Source organism: Oryctolagus cuniculus, chromosome 1 (assembly GCF_051225735.1).
Source record: "Oryctolagus cuniculus isolate XC-2025 breed Fujian yellow rabbit chromosome 1, ASM5122573v1, whole genome shotgun sequence".
Taxonomy (NCBI): Eukaryota; Metazoa; Chordata; class Mammalia; order Lagomorpha; family Leporidae; genus Oryctolagus; species Oryctolagus cuniculus.
The window spans coordinates 222,287,215-222,304,816 of record NC_142867.1 but is presented as its reverse complement, the minus strand read 5'-3'; the positions used below and the strand labels follow the sequence as shown (position 1 = coordinate 222,304,816).

Here is a 17,602-nt window from a genome sequence, read left to right as displayed (position 1 = left end):
ACTGAACTACAATAAACATCAGGGTACAGATAACTCTTTCATATGCTGATTTCAATTTGTTTGTGTCAGTTCCCAGGAATGCAATTGCTGGGTCATATTGTATATCTTTTTTTCACCTTTTTGAGATATCCCTATACTGTCTTCCACAATGGCTGTACCAGTTTACATTCCCACCCACAGTGGATTAGGTTATATTTTCCAGCCAGCACTTTTTGTTTGTTGACTTCTATTTGAGAGCCATTTTAACTAGAATGAGGTGACACTTCTTTGTAGTTTTCATTTGTATTTACCTGATGGCTAGTGATCCTGAGCATTTCCTCATGTGTCTGTTGGCCATTTGAATTTCCTCTCTTGCAAAATGACTATTCAAGTCCACTGCCCATTTCTTAACTTGATTATTTTATTGTTATTGAGTCTCTTGAGCTCTTTATAAATTCTTTATATTAATTCTTTATTAGTTGCCTACTTTACAGATAGCTTCTCTCATTCTGTTGATTGCCTCTTTACTTTGCTGAATGTATTGTTTGCAGTACAGAAGCTTCTCAGCTTGATGTAATCTCATTTGTCAATTTTGGCCTTGATTGCCTATGTTTCTGGGGAATTTTCCAAGAAGTTTTTACCTATGCCAATGTCTTGTAGGGTTTCCCAAATGTTCTCCAGTAATTTGATGGCATCAGGTCATAGATTTAGGTGTCTGTTCCATTATGAGTGGATTTTTGTGTAAAGTGTTAGGTGAGGGTCTTGTTAAATATTTCTGCATGCAGAGATCCATGTTCCTGAGCGCCATTTGTTGAAGAGATATCCTTGCTCAGGGGATTGATTTTAGCTCCTTTGTCAAAGACAAGTTGATTATACATGTGTGAATTGATTTCTGGAGTTTCCATTATGTTTCATTGGTCTACTTACCTGTTTTTCACCAGTCCCAGGCTATTTGATTATAACTGCACAGTTCAATGTCTTGAAATCTGGTATTAAGATGCTTCTGGCTTTTTTTTATGGTTTAAAATTTCTTTAGCTATTTGAAGTCTCTTGTGTTTCCGTATCAATTTTAGCATCATGTTTTCTCTATCTGAGAACAATGTTATTGGTATTTTGATTGGGTGTCGCTCCCCCTCTTCGTGGAGGAACGACACAGAACCCTGCGCTGTTCTTTCTTCTGCTCGGCCCTCCCCGGGTTTGCTGCTGGTTCTTCCCGGGTTGGCTACCGACCTTTCCACCTCCGTGGAAGGGCGGTTCCCCCTGCCACTTTTCCCCACTTCCGCGGGGGAGCGGCACACCGCCAGCCGGCTCTCTCGGGGGCTGCACAGGTGTTCCTTCAGATAGATGTTCCTCTTAGATGTTCCTGGTGCATGTTGTCTCTCTCCTCCTTTATAGTCCTCTTCCACCAATCCCAACTCTGCTACCCACACGCCGAGTACGCTGCTCTCCTCCAATCAGGAGCAGGTCCTACAGTTTATTGGTTGAACTGGAGGCAGCTGTGTAGAAGCTGTTTCTCCCTTCTCAGCGCCATATTGTGGGAGAGCAGATGCATAGAATAAGTCTTAATCCGAGTAACTTAGTCTAGGTCCGAGTTGCTCCCCACAATTGGGATCACATTGAATCTGTGAATTGCTTTCAGTAGCATGGATTTTTGATGATATTCATTCTTCCAATCATAAACATGGAATATTTTTGCATCTTTGTGTCTTCTTCTATTTATTTATTTAATGTTTTGTGTCGCTCCCCGTCTTCGTGGAGGAACGACACAGGACCCTGCGCTGTTCTTTCGTCTGCTCGGCCCTCCCCGGGTTTGCTGCTGGTTCTTCCCGGGTTGGCTACTATCCCTTCCACCTCCGTGGAAGGGCAGTTCCCCCTGGCCACATTCCCCACTTCCGCAGGGGAGCGGCACACCGCCGGCCGGCTTTCTCGGGGGCTGCACGGGTGTTCCTTCAGCTAGATGTTCCCCTTAGATGTTCCTCGTGCATGCCGTCTCTCTCCTCCTTTATAGTCCTCCTCCGCCAATCCCAACTCGGCTGCCCACACGCTGAGTACGCTGCTCTCCTCCAATCAGGAGCAAGTCCTACAGTTTATTAGCTGAACTGGAGGCAGCTGTGTGGAAGCTGTTTACTTCTCTCCCAGCGCCATATTGTGGGAGAGCAGATGCATAGAATAAGTCTTAATTCCAGTAACTCAGTCCAGTCCGGGCTGCTCCCCACAGTTTTGTAATTTTCATGGTAGAGATCTTTCACCGCCTTGGTTTAGAGATCTTCCACCTCCTTGGTTAAATTCTTTCCAAGGGATTTAATATTTTCTGTAGCTATTGTTATTGATCTTAGATATATTTTCTTAGCCATGGCGTTATCTGTGTATACAAAGGCTATTGGTTTTTTTTGTTGTTGTTAATTTCATATCCTGCCACTAAACCAAACTCATTTATGAGTTCATATACTCTGAAAATAGGGATAATTTGATGAACAATTTGACATTTTCCTTTCTAATTTATATCCCTTTGATTTCTTTTTCTTGCCTAGTAGTGCTGGCTAAAACTTTCTGGACCATAATGAATAGTAATGGTAAGCAAGCATCCTTGTCTGGTTCCAGATCTTAGTAAGAAATGATTCCAAATTTTTCCCATTAAATAAGACACTGATTGTGGGTTTGTGATAAATTTCCTTTATTGTGTTGTGGAATGTTCCTTCTATTCTCAATTTGCTTAAGGCTATCATCTTGGAAAGATGTAGTATTTTATCAAATGCTTTTTCTGCATCTATTAAGATACTCATATGGTTTTGTTCTTCCGTTTGTTAATGTGATGTGTCATATTTATTGATTTATTAATGTTGAAACATCCCTGCACACCAAGACTAAATCCCACTTGGTCTGGGTGAATGATCTTTCTAATGTATTGTTTAATTCCATTAGTTAGTATTTTGTTAAGGATTTTTGCATCTATGTTCATCAGGAATATTGGTCTACAGTTCTCTTTCTCTGTTGTATCTTTTTCTGTTTTAGGAATTAAGGTAGTACTGGCCTCATATAAGTAGTTTTTGGAGAATCTCCTCCCTTTTGATTGTTTTTTTTTTTTGAATAGTTTAAGAATTGCTAATAGTTCTTTTAAAGTGTGGTAGAATTAATCAGTTATGCCAACCAGTCATAGAGGAAGGTAATTTCTTTTTTTTTTTTTTTTTTTGACAGGCAGAGTGGACAGTGAGAGAGAGAGAGAGACAGAGAGAAAGGTCTTCCTTTACCATTGGTTCACCCTCCAATGGCCACTGCAGCCGGAGCGCTGCGGCCGGCACACCACGCTGATCCAATGGCAGGAGCCAGGTACTTATCCTGGTCTCCCATAAGGTGCAGGGCCCAAGCACTTGGGCCATCCTCCACTGCACTCCCTGGCCATAGCAGAGAGCTGGCCTGGAAGAGGGGCAACCGGGACAGAATCCGGCGCCCCGACCGGGACTAGAACCTGGTGTGCCAGCGCCGCAAGGCGGAGGATTAGCCTAGTGAGCCGTGGCGCCGGCAAGTAAGGTAATTTCTAAACTGTTTTTTTTTTTCTGTTGCACTATTTCATTTATTTCTATGATTATTTCTTCCACCTCTCTTTCTTTCCAGGACTGTGTACAACATAAGGACAGAAACTTTGAATGTTGCTCTTGATCCTGTACCTCCATGGCTTCACTGTGATGTAGTTTAGCCAAGAAGAGACAATCTGCTAATTATTCATTGAGTAAATGAAATGGATGGATGTCAAAAATGTACAAAGTCAGTTCTTGTTATGGGAACAAACTTTTCAATTTCTTCCCCTAAAACTGTTCTGCCTCAAGATGCCATAAAATATGTTTTTGTGGATCTTCAAAAATCTTGATGTGCCTCAGAAACCAGGCAAAATATAAGGACAGACCAGCAATGAAAGGTCCAGGTTTGTTCACCAACACCAAGAAAGTTTTAACACACACTAGAAAGTTTTATCATCATTTTTTAAATTCAATTAACAGCTTATAGACAGACATTAGCTCTCTACTGTCCGAAGATGGAATTTTATAATTGGAAAATGATACATCATTTATGAAATTTTGTTTAACAGATTTTCATGCAGTATCTGGAAATATTTATTCTAGAACTGGTGACTAGTGTTCATGAAAAATAAGATCCCAAGAACAGTAACATGCACACTTGATTTGGATTCAAATGACATATACGAATTTTAGAAGTAGAAATACAGATTGCACAAGTGGGGACAGAGGACTTCACAATTAACACTGTAGTACAAATGAGTGGGTTTGGCATAGATTTCCACCAATGGGTTTTCTGTGTTAATTTTGAGCATTACAGTTGAGAATAATGCTTATAAACATGTATATGCTCAGCCATGTGCCGTATAATGACATTTCAACCAACAATTGACCACATATATGTAGGTAGCGTCACAAGATTATAATTGTGCTGAAAAATTTATACCTTCTATTATTGTTACTGTACCTTTTCTTTGTTAATATAGACGGTTAAATACTATTGTCTTTCAATTGCCTACTGTAGTGTTCAGAACAGTAGCATATTATATAGATTTGTATTCTAGGAGCAATTGGATATACATATAACTTAGAAGTGCAGTAGGCTGTACTATCTAGGTTTCTGTTAAGAACCCTCTATTATATTCTCACAACAAGTAAATTGCCTAATTATAAACTTCTCAGGGTGGATTAAAGGAGGCATGAGGGTTTCTATATCTATTCCCAGAGATCTGCATTAAATATGAGTATGATGTAGATGTACTATACCTATATCCATGGATATCATGTATGTATGTGTGTATAGATATGTATCTTCACAAGCATGACAAGTTATACATATGTGAACATGTGAATTGTATAGTTGAGCATGGCTATTATTTTGATTTTTCACCCAAATTTTCATTCAAAAGGACAAAATTAAAGGCACTCAGATAAAGAGAATACACTTCTATTTCCCATTACTATCAAGAGTGTTTTTTAATGTTTTAAGTGTGTTAGATTTTTTAAAAGATTTTATTTATTTGACGGATTATAGACAGTGAGAGGGTGAGAGAGAGAGAAAGGTCTTCCATCCACTGGTTCACTCCTCAAATGACTGCAACAGCCAGAGCTGGCCTGATCCGAAGCCGGGAGCCAGGAACTTCTTCCAGGTCTCCCATGAAGGTGCAGGGACCCAAGCACTTGGCCCATCCTCCACTGCTTTCTCAGGCTATAGCAGAGAGCTGGATTGGAAGAGGAGCAGCTGGAAATAGAACCAATGCCCATATGGGATGCCAGTGCTGCAGGCAGAGGATTAACCTACTGAGCCACAGTGCCGGCCCCTGTTAGATCATTTTTAATAGCAACCAAAAAATAAAAGAATGATTTTAAAGTCAATACTTTGTCCCCTCTATTTGTGGATCTTCAAGAAAATAAAATAAGTTTTAAAGAAATGTGCTGCTGCTTGAATATTCTCAAAAGTGTTTTCCAACCCAAGCATGCATTTGCAGAATAGAAAAAGCTCATGAGATTTATTTTTTATTTTATTGATTAGAATATATTTTTTAATTAATGGCAAATAAACATGCTTCTATTGTGTCTCTGTTCAATAAAATGCAACAACATAGTCACTGAGACACATAATATTAAATACCAATAAATTAGGGACTCTGACCACTCCTTGCCCATTGGTCCTGCTCAGCAGAATGCAAATCATGCAGCCTCCTAATCTATGGAATTGCTCTTAGTTTTACATCTAGATGTGTATGCCTTTGCAGTTCAGATGCATTTGCAAAATTAAAAGCATAATTTATCTCCAAAATGCAATAGTCCATCAGCTCAGTGACTTAGTCTTGATGAAAATTGGATCTAAAAAATGTTTGTTCACAATGAGGTCTGGTTTTGAGAACAGTAGTGGGACAATGATCTCCAGTATCCAGGTTATGTAGATGTAAGTTAGCTCCTCTACCTTCTTCAAGGCAATATAGGTAATTGAACTAGACTTGCCCTTTCCCCCATTGTTCACCTCACATCATCAGCCAAGATATTCAAAGAGTAAGAACTTCAAAAAAAAAAAAAAAAAAAAAAACTGTAGGCTTCCTGGCATCAGAAACTCCCAAAGGAAGGTGATTCTCCTTGGAATAAGTAGAGAGGTAGTGCCCTTTAAAACGGTGATCACCAAAATGGAAATGTAAAGTCACAGGTAAGTGTTAACTTAGAAATCGCCCATGAGGAGTTACTCGAAGACTGTAAGGCAGAGCACTGAGGTGATAGAAGGGAATATGTTCCAGGATAGGATATGTCTGTATCTAAATCTGACAGTACAAATGCAAGACCAAACCCAAGAATAGAGATCAGTCAAGAGCTCAACACACAAGATGTTAGGAGTAGATGTTTCACTTTGGCTGGGCCACTTTTTAATCTTCACCATCATCCTGGAACCTTCACAAGTTATGATAATGAACTGTTGAACATGCTCCAGTCATGATATAGTGTAGGTTTTATTAATATTTGCATATGTATTAGTTGGTTTATTTTATTTTATTTTTTATTTTTTTTGTGTGTTTGTTGGATGTTCAATGTTTTATTTGGGAGATTTTACAGGATAACATCACAAAAATAGCAAAATACAATGCACAAAACTCTGAACAGATTTTGGATATGTTCAGTGTTTAAGTTACCAAGTTTTGCAACTTTCTACTCTATTCTATGCGGCAATGTTATACATGCCCAATTAAAATAATATTAATAATAATGGTATAAAGTCACCTGAACAAAAAGAAATCAGAGTCATAAACATGCAACAGCCGATCATGGAACACATACAGAAAAGATGGATATTCTTGCCATTTGAAACTCACAGCTATCAGAGTTAAAGAAGTCACTTCAAGTTTTAAAAAACAAAAACCATGCAGACTTATCACTCAACATTATAGGTTAGGGCCAAAAAAGAGAAATCTTAGAAGCTAATGTGTAAATACTAACAATTTTTAGGATCTTTCTAGCTTAAATATTATGTTTTAGTGAAAAAAGTATTTTTCTTTTAGAAGATAGCAATAACAACAGTAATAAAACAATGTCCTCAAAAACCAAAAATTTCAACTCTTCTTTTATTTTAATAACAGTTTATTATTTTTTGAAGAATCAAGTAGTCACTGAGGAAACAGAGTGAAAGGTATTTACCCAAGGTCATAAAAAATGTTGAGAAACAGCCAAGCTTGGAAGACAGATTAACTGGTTCATGTGTACTTGTCCTGTCTGTGTACTTTCTACTATATCAGAAACCAATCTCACAGTGACTGTGGCAATGAATTAGAGAAGACAATAAGCAAATGATAATACATTAGGGAATTGTGAATGACAGTTTTCCTATGTTCTAGCACTAACGTTTCTTAGGACTGATAATTTAGTAATATTGACTGAGAATCAGTTCAAGTAAAAGTGATCACAGCTATAGTCATAGGATGATGGGATAATGTTCATTTAATATAAAAGTATTTCTGTTTATTTATGTCAGTGTATTACTTTAAAAACAAAATTTTACAAAACTCAATGCTGATTATTGATTCCAGAATTGTAGAATCAGCAGAGGAACCAATTATTTTATGAAGTTGGATATTTTTATGTCATTTTCCTTTTGGTTATCCTTGTTAAAAGTTGTTGTGGGGCTTTTCTTTTTTGTGGCATGTGCAATTATCATTCCATATTTTTAAAGGTTGTGGAAATTAATGGACAACCAGAAGTCAAATATTTTCATTGCTGACTTTTGGTATGGGAAGCAATTTTGCAGCAGAACATATTACTTTTGCTTGCAGCCCATTATCACATAATGATATCCATATGGTAGGGGGCAGAGGAATGTAAAATCTGATAACATTATTGTCAAGAATGATTCTGTACTCTGGTAGGCTCAATGATGGCTACCCAAAATACCAGGTTCTAATCTCTAGGCCTTGTAATGTTTAGCTTGTTGGAAAAAAAAAAAAAAAGCATTTGGCATTGTTTTACCTGCTATGCTACAGCGCCGGCCCAGCAATGTCGCTTTTAGATAGCAATCCAAGGATATGAAATCAGTATGTTGGAGAGATATCTTTACTCCCATGTTCACTGCAGCATTATTCACAATAGTCAAGATGTGGAATCAACCTAAATGGTCATCACTGAGTGAACAGATAAATCAAAATAAACCTATAAATATTTTGGATTATTTTCAGCTTTAAGAAAACAAGGAAAACCTTGCCACTGTTGATAAGATAGGTGAACCTGGAGAATATTATGTTAAATGATAAACCAGATACAGAAAAACAAATATTGCATGGTATTACACATGTATGAGATCTAAAAAATTGAACTCTTGGGAGTATAGAGTAGAATAGCAGGTTACCAAGGGCTAGTTGCAGGGTTGGTAATATGTTGATGGAAGAATGAAAACAATTCTCAGTTAAATAAGTGACCTATTGCACATCATGATGACTATAGTAAACAACAGTGTTGTGTCTTCTTGAAAATTGCCAAGGGTTATGTTTTTAAGTGATCTCACTACAAAAATTTTGATAAATATATAAATTAATATCTATGTTCATTTTTTTTTGACAGGCAGAGTGGACAGTGAGAGAGAGAGAGAGACAGAGAGGTCTTCCTTTACCGTTGGTTCACCCTCCAATGGCTGCTGCAGCCGGTGTGCTGCAGCTGGCGCGCCGCACTGATCTGAAGCTAGGAGCCAGGTGCTTCTCCTGGTCTCTCATGTGGGTGCAGGGCCCAACCACTTGGGCCATCCTCCACTGCACTTCCGGGCCACAGCAGAGAGCTGGCCTGGAAGAGGGGCAACCAGGACAGAATCTGGCGCCCCGACCAGGACTAGAACCCAATGTGCAGGTGCCGCAAGGTGGAGGATTAGCCTATTGAGCCGTGGCACTGGCCAAAATTAATATCTATGTTCATGATCTCAATTTAGCCATTCCACAAGTCCCCAAACAACATGTAAATGTTATACATAATGGATATGTACAATTTTATTTGTCAATTTAAATAAATAAATGAATGTGAAAACAAAAAGAACAAAGGCCAAGAAATATTTCATACAAACAGAAGTAGAAATATGATATTGTGAAGGAGACTGGAGTCATTTAGCAATGTCAAGGATTGACAGCTGTGACAGAAGTGCCCCAGTATGGTCCCCATTCCTCCTCTGCTTTTCCAAGGAGAACCTTGTGCTCCATGTAGAATGCACTGGTAAGTTCACAAATCATTTTGCATGCAAATAACTCAGAGCACAGCCAGTACACCCCTGTTCTTTCTTACAGGACACATGTAAAATTTTCTTAGAACTGCTTAGCTTTATATTCAATGAGGGCCCTTAAATGTACCCTGAGCTTTTTGTAACAAAGGTCAGGGTATAACTTTTGCAGCACCAAGTTCAGCACATACGGCTACACTGCCCAAATTAGCTGAGGGATGAGTTTGTTAGAATTGCTGGATATTGTGGGTTTCCACCTGTTCTTGTTGCTTTAATTATGCACTGTACTACTTGAAACAGGCATGCATGGCATCTGTTCTCAGCAACATAGAACCATGCACTGGTATCTTCCCTGAGAGTACCTACCTGCTTTTAGACTTATATTATATTATATTATATTATATTATATTATATTATATATTATATTATACTTTATAGCATAACCTGACCTCATAGTGAAATTCCAGAAACCCCCAGAAGCATAAAGAGCCAAGAAACAGATTCTTCCTCTTCAGGGATAGCAAAGCCATGACAAAAATGTGATTTTGTTTCATCAGAAGTAATTACAGAATTCTGAACTCCAAAGCACTGAGAACATAAAGTTCTGTTTAAGTCACCAAGTTCTTGGTAATTTGTTTCAAATGACACAGGAAAGTAATGCATCCTCTGTGCAAGAGGAGAAGGTGTGTTGGTTTGATAACTGACTACTTATGCCAAAAAGATATTAATCCCTACTTCATAGAATTATTGCAGGGTTAAGTGAGACAATTCACATAAAGAATATAGCAGGGTAAAAATTTAATTTGCCAATAATTTGCTAAATATTAATATTTTAGAAGTTTAAACATTAACAAGAGTGGCTGATCATATACTTACTTGGAATCTGTTATTATTATTTGGATATAAAAGGAAAGAGTGGGATTACAGTACATTGCGAATGGCCCAATGCATGTGAGAGCCTCAAGCATATGTGTATGCCATCAGTAATGGGTGGCAAGAAGAGGAAAAAGACTTGAGAATTGCTGTTTTAAATGGAATATGCACAAATTAGTACAACCAAATAAGTCACTAAGAAAACATATGTGCATTACAGTGCTACTTTTTTTTTCTTCCAGCTAATTTTTTCCTCTTTTTCTGCCTCCTTTAGTCTTTAATGACAGATTATTTGTGACAATGAAGACATAGGCAATTGGGGAAGATGGTAGTAATAAACAGGCATTTTTTAAGGGAAGGTAAGAGGATAAAATTTCCTTAAGTCATCTCTGTTCTTCATTTGCAGTTCTTCGAAAGCAAAGTAGAGGAGAAATTAAAAACAATCTTCTCAACTAAAGGTCTATATTAGTGTGTTTTCCATTCATTTCTCCTGGTTTTTTTGCACATGACCACTCAGGAGTTAACTATAATTATTCAGGTCATTAAGTCTACTGTACCATCAAAAATTCTCTGTGAATGTTTACCTAAATAATATATTTTAAAAAAATCAGCTCATTTTTCTCCTGTACTAGTAACACATTTATATGATCAGTGGCTGCAATCTATAGCATTCAGTAAGGAATTTCAACTTTTATATACTTTTAGCAATGTCTTCCTTCATACTCACAGGATCACAAATTCTTATTTTTTTAAGTTTTAGAATGGTGGAAAAGGGACTAGAGCCAGGGATGTAGGAAAGAGAGAGAATGAGAGAGAGAAAGTGAGAGAGAGAGAGAGAGAGGCTTCCATCCACTGGTTCACACCTTAAATGCCCACAAGAGTCAGAGTTGAGACTGGGCCAAGCTGAAGTTAGGAGCCTGAAATAGGATGCAGGTCTCCCACCTGGATGGCAGGGACCCAGGTACTTGAGCCAGCATCTGCTGCCTCCCAGTGAGCACATTAGCAGGAATCTTGGTCAGAAGTAGAATTGGGACTCTAACCCAGGCACTTGGATAGGGGATGTGGGTGTACCAAATTATGTGTTAACCACTGCATCAGCGTCACTCCACCCCAAGACCTTAAATTCTATGTATCTACAAGTATCTACCTAAGCTCCCTAAATAAAATGAACTTAAACACAAATACTACTATAAGAGTACACATTCATAACTGCTAATGTGTACCCTGGGTCCCTGCACTCATCACTAAACTACATTTCAGTGTTAAAGTTGGTGTCTTTTTAGTTATAAGATCCCTCACTTCACCTACCTTTCAATAACTGCAGCATAACACATTAAAATAATAATAGTAATCATAGTTTAAATATAATAACATTAATCTTTACTATAAATCAGGAACTTAGGTATGTTAGTTATGATATCTAATTTTTTAAACTCTCATCAATGGGGCAGCTGTTATTCCTACACAAGGGAACAAGTAATCAGAGTTTAAGTGAGTTGTCCAGGATCACATACTTCCAAGTATTTTGCAGTGAATGTTTCCATCATGAGACTTCTGACACCAAAGTCCATATTCTTAATCACCACAAAGATTGCAGACCAAAAGCAGGCATTCAGGATAATCTGCCTGTTTAATTGTAAAAGAAGAGATACAGAGTGGAAATGAAGCTTACAGAACACTTCTAAATCCATGACGATTTTCAGAAAATATTCCCAAGCAAGATTTCAAGTTGTGAAATTCCATTTGTTTTTTTTCCTCTTACACTACACAGAATTTATTTATTTTGTTTTGTATACGTTTTTATCAATAACTCAGCAATGTTTCTTAAGCACACATCTGTTGTGATATTTTAGTCCTATCTTCATATCCTCTCTTTGCAGCTTTGTTGAGGTATAATTAACAAAGAAAAATTTGATATGGTATAATCAACTTGATGTTTTGATATGCATATATTGTAAATGATCACCGCAATCAAGCTAATCAAAATATCCATCACTTCATTCCATTACCATTTTCTTTTGTGTGTGAATATGTGTGATCAACCCTCTTGGCAAATTGCAAGTATACAGCACAGTATCACTAACAACAGTTGACTTGTATAATAGACTTCCAGAATTTATTTCTCCCATATGAATGAAGCTTTGTACACTTTGACCAACATCTCCCCATTTCTTCTTCCCCCAGCTAGTGGGAACTGGCATTCTCTCTGCTTCTATTGCATTTGACAGTTTTGGATCCCACATTTACGTGAGATCATGCAGCATTTTCTTTCCATGTGTGACTTATTTCACATAGCCAACATCCTTCATTTTTACCCGTGTTGTCATAGTGGTAAAATTCTACCTCCAACTTAACAGAAGCTTACAAAAAACAAAGGGGAGCTCATATCAGTAACGTATTTCCTCAACCCTGGTTATGAAATCTTTTCATTGACAAATGTGAATTACATTGTTGTATACGTCAGCTCTTCATTCCAAAAATACATCATTTACATACACATAAGAAATCAAGTAAAAGATCTCTATTGGGTTCTAAAATGCCCACTAACAGGATGCCCCAAGGCCTAACATGTTGCACCTTCAAGTGGTTGGAAATTGACTGCTTTGTCACATTTGTTAAGTGCTTGCTTTAAGGCATTCTATCCCAGCCAATCAAATTGAACTTTTTCTCTTCATATCTCTTAATTTTATTATTCTCAAGGAATTTCACAAAAAGAAGAGGTCATAAATGTTACCTTGGCAAACTCACCAACAGTTATGTAAATTTACCTCTAATGTTGATCCCAAAATAGCCCTTAATTTGTTCTAATTCATTCATTCAATCATATAGAGTAATCACCTAATACAGATTATATTATAGAAGATTCTATAATTGTTCTTCAAAATCTTCATTGTGTATTAGAAGGACTTACTTGGAATTAAATCTAACATTTACTACTTTCAACTTGAATGATTTTCAACACATAATCCTTTTTTTAAAGATTTACTTATTTATTTGAAAGTGAGAGTTACACAGAGAGAGGAGAGGCAGAGAGAGAGAGAGAGAGAGAGAGATCGGCTGCAAAGACCGGAGCTGTGCCAATCCAAAGCCAGGAGCTTCTTCCAGGTTTCCCACATGGGTACAGGGGCCCAACGACATGGGCCATCTTCTACTGCTTTCCCAGGCCATAGCAAAGCTGGATTGGAAGTGGAGTGACTGGGTCTCGAACCAGCACCCATATGAGATGCCAGCACTGCAAGCGGCGGCTTTACCTGCAGGCATAACTTAATCTTTTAGATCCTCACTTATCTCATGCAACTTTTAGTAATAAAATTATTTGTCACCAAAAGGACTCTCGGTAAATGGTGATATAATCATTACTGGTAAGTTCTCTGATTAAAAAAAAAAAAACTGGCAAAATTCTCTAAATATTTTACTTTTATTTTTTAATTTGCAAAATGAATTGACATGTGTAAATATTGTGTGGCACACTATTAACATTTAATGAACTATTTCAAAGAATTATTATTAAAAAGAAGTGGGAAGGGCAGGTGCTGTGGCATAGGAGTTCGAGTCCCGCATGCCCCACTTCTGATCTAGCTTTTTGCTATGGCCTGGGAAATCAGTAGAAGATGGCCCAAGACCTTGGGCCCCTGCACCCAAGAGGGAGACCCGGAAGAAGCTCCTGGCAGCTCCGGCTGTTGTGGTCAATTGGAGAGTGAACCAGTGGATGGAAGGCCTCTCTCTCTTCTCTCTCTCTCTCTCTCTCTCTCTCTCTCTCTCTCTCTTCCTCTCCTTCTCTCTCTGTATAACTCTGACTTTCAAATAAATAAATAAATCTTTTTTAAAAAATGGGGTAGACATTAGACAGAGTGTTTAACATACCACTAGGGATACTGACGTCCTATTTCAGAGTTCCTATGCTCTAGTCCCTACTTTCTTCCAATCTAGCTTTCTGTTAATCTATGTGTTAGGAGGCAGCAGGTAATAGCTAAAATATCTGGGTCCCGGAGACCCATCTGGAGACTCAGATAAAGTTTCTGGATCCTGTCTTCTACCTGGTCAAGCCCAACTGTAGCAGACAGTTGGACAGTGAACTAGGGTATGGACAATTATCTCTCTCTCATTCTCTCACTTTTTCTAGATTTACCTTTCAAATAATTAAAACAGTAAAAGGAAGCAATGTACATGTTGGTGAGCATCTTTATTATTTTAAAATAAGCAACACTTTAAATGTGATGAAGTAGACTTAAAAAAAAAACTTCTTGACAGAATGTGAACTAAATTGTCTGGAATTTAGGAAGGTGAGTTTTTGTACTATATATTAAGGTAATACGGAACTAGAGAGTCCTTCTTGAGCATATAGGTGAACTATTGCACAACATAATGGAGTTAGCCACAATTCAGAAGCAATTTTTCCTGGGTTCATTCAATTTATATTCTTTCTTCCCCTGTTTTTCCATCTTGGGGAATATTTGGGGAATATCACTCATGGAGTTCCAGAGAGCTGTCAACCCAGAAATATATTTTTTTTTCATTTAAGTTTTGAGTTATTGATGGGAAAAATAGTTCCTGAACACTTTTGCCTTGAAAAGGGACTCTTTAGTCATTTTCTCATAATTCAGTGTATGGAATGTGTATGTGTACATGCTTATAAAATGGTTTTATAAATATTTTTGCTGGTAAACTTTCTTAATTAATAAATTAACTTTTATTTCTTTCTCTCACTTTTGAGATTACATATTTTTAATTTACACTAGTCAAGGACTTAATGCTCCACCAAATCAACAGTTCAACAAATAAAAAGCAAAAACGTAGCAAGAACGTAGGCAAAGGCTATAAGAAATAGTCCAATGAAAATATGGCCATTTCATCCATAAACAGTAACTTTTAAAATAATCACAGATAATCTATGCATCACTGTTCACAAATAAGATAATAAAGTCACATTTGTATTTCCTTATACAGACATCTTCCAAGAGCTCCAAGTGAATGTCAATATATTGACAGTATGTATCTACCTCAACTTTATGTATAATTCTGGCATTATACTAAGCATTGTACTAGGCATTATACGAAGCTGGCCATAAGGAAGAAAGCTCATAAATACTTGCTGACCACCATATAATGAAGAAGTCTACTGGACAAATGTTGCTTGAGGTACTGTTAAAAAAAAAAAAAAAGAATGCGGCCGGCGCCACGGCTCACTAGGCTAATCCTTCGCCTGGCGGCGCCGGCACACTGGGTTCTAGTCCCGGTCGGGGTGCCAGATTCTGTCCCGGTTGCCCCTCTTCCAGGCCAGCTCTCTGCTGTGGCCAGGGAGTGCAGTGGAGGATGGCCCAGGTGCTTGGGCCCTGCACCCCATGGGAGACCAGGAAAAGCACCTGGCTCCTGGCTCCTGCCATCGGATCAGCGCGGTGCGCCAGCCGCGGCGGCCATTGGAGAGTGAACCAACGGCAAAGGAAGACCTTTCTCTCTGTCTCTCTCTCTCACTGTCCACTCTGCCTGTCAAAAAAAAAAAAAAAAAAAAAGAATAATTCAATGAGAAATCCTTCCAAATCATATACTTACTAAGTGTCTACCAATATGTCAAATGTTGCAGATAGAGGTGATGGATACCATGTTTGATTTATAATACATTTTCTGGGTTGGGGGTGTGGTAGGCTTAAGTTTTCACTATTTTCAAAGCATAGAAGTGTTGAACCTGTAAAGTTTGCTAACAGGCAATAAACATCACAGAGAATGACGTCAAGAATGTCAGGAAGAAGCCAAAATAGTCAGATACAAAGGACTGAATATCAGGTAGGATTCAGAAAACAAGAGTTGCAAGGTAAGCTCAATCTTGTTTGTATAAGCTGCTTCATCCCAATTAAGATATCCTTGTTTTTATTTGTAAACTACTGATTTAAAGATAACATTTATCTTGAAAATAATTTTAAAGATGTATTTATTAACCTTAAAACCAGTTAGAGAGGCTGGCGCTGTGGTGCAGTGGGTTAACTCCATGGCCTGTAGCACTGGCATTCAATATGGGTGCCAGTTCAAGAACAGGCTGCTCCACTTCTGATCCAGCTCTCTGCTGTGGCCTGGGAAAGCAATAGAAGATGGTCCAAGTCCTTGGGCCCCTGCACCCATGTGGGAGAACCGGAGGAAGCTCCTGGCTCCTGGGTTCGGATCAGTGCAGCTCTAGCTGTTGTGGCCAATCAAGGAGTGAACCAGCAGATGGAAGACCTCTCTCTCTCTCTCTCTCTCTCTCTGCTTCTCCTCTCTCTGTGTAACTCTGACTTTCAAATAAATAAATAAATCTTTAAAAAAAAAAAAGAAAATGGTGCCTTTCCATATTAAAGTCCATTGAACAAAAGACTAACTGGACCCGCCCCTCTCCTCAATATGTAATGATGAGACAGAGACAGGAGACACATTTAACATATTCAGGGTTCTGTTACTAAATAGGTGTGTCATTCTTTAGGTACTGCACAGAGTTGATTTGTAGCATTTACTAATTTTGATGCTGTAAAATACTCCCAACACAGCCAATTTCTGTCACTGAATGAGCTACAAATCAGTTTGCAAAATTCCCTCAAATTTAAGAAGCAACCCATGTACAGCATGCTGTCTTATCCAAGAAAGGGTGCTGGGGAATTGAAAGCAGGTAAACCGCATTAAATGTCCATCACAGTTCTAAAATGAAGCTGGGTACTATTGGCAATTATTTGATTAGAGGCATGTACCTTGCTAGTGGCTATCTATGTTCTGTTGTCTAAGTTCTTGGTTGTCTCTTCTGCACTATCCATTCTTTTCCACAAGAAATACCATGCTTGCATTTAATTAGCATGCTCAGTGTCTTTTCTGCACATAGGAAGTCAGAGACCCAAAAGTCTCAATTCATTTTAAATTACTTCTGTCATGTAAATTTCAAGTTTATAAATACCCCCCTTTAAAATCCTATGGGTTTCCTATGTATCAATTTATAATTACTGTATAAATGTAAGCCTGTATTAGCCTATTATCTAAAATGGTATTATCCAAAATGATAGGGGTCGGCACCTTGGTGCCAGTAAATTAATCCTCCATCTGTGGTGCCGGCATCCCATATGGGTGCTGGTTCTAGTCCTGCCTGCTCCTCTTCCAATCCAGCTGGGAAAAAGCGGTAGAGGATGGCCCAAGTGCTTGGACCCCTGCATTTTCATGGGAGACCAGGAAGAAGCACCTGGCTTCTGTCTTTGGATTGGTGTAGCTCTGGCCATTGAGGCAATTTGGGGAGTGAAACAATGGAAGGAAGACCTTTCTCTCTGTCTCTCTCACTGTCTGTAACTCTGCCTCTCAAATAAATAGATAAAATATTTATTTAAAAAAAAAACAAAATAATAGAATAATAGAATAGCAAAATCATTTTCAGAAAGGTCCCTTCTTACCTTGGTCTGGGCTTCAGAGTACTACAGAATGTCAACCTTAAAATTCTTTTTTTTTTTTTTTTTTTTTGGTGTGACCAGCACTTATTGGTTATGGCATGAAACGGAAGCGAGGAGGGGATTGAGAGCACCTT

General features: G+C 38.1%; 1 pseudogene; it reads right to left on the bottom strand.

Moving 5' to 3' along the window:
* The window catches only part of LOC103352044 (RNA-binding protein PNO1 pseudogene), a 137,245-nt pseudogene extending 125,477 nt beyond the window's left edge, over positions 1–11,768 (bottom strand).
* Between the last annotated feature and the right edge of the window lie 5,834 nt (positions 11,769–17,602).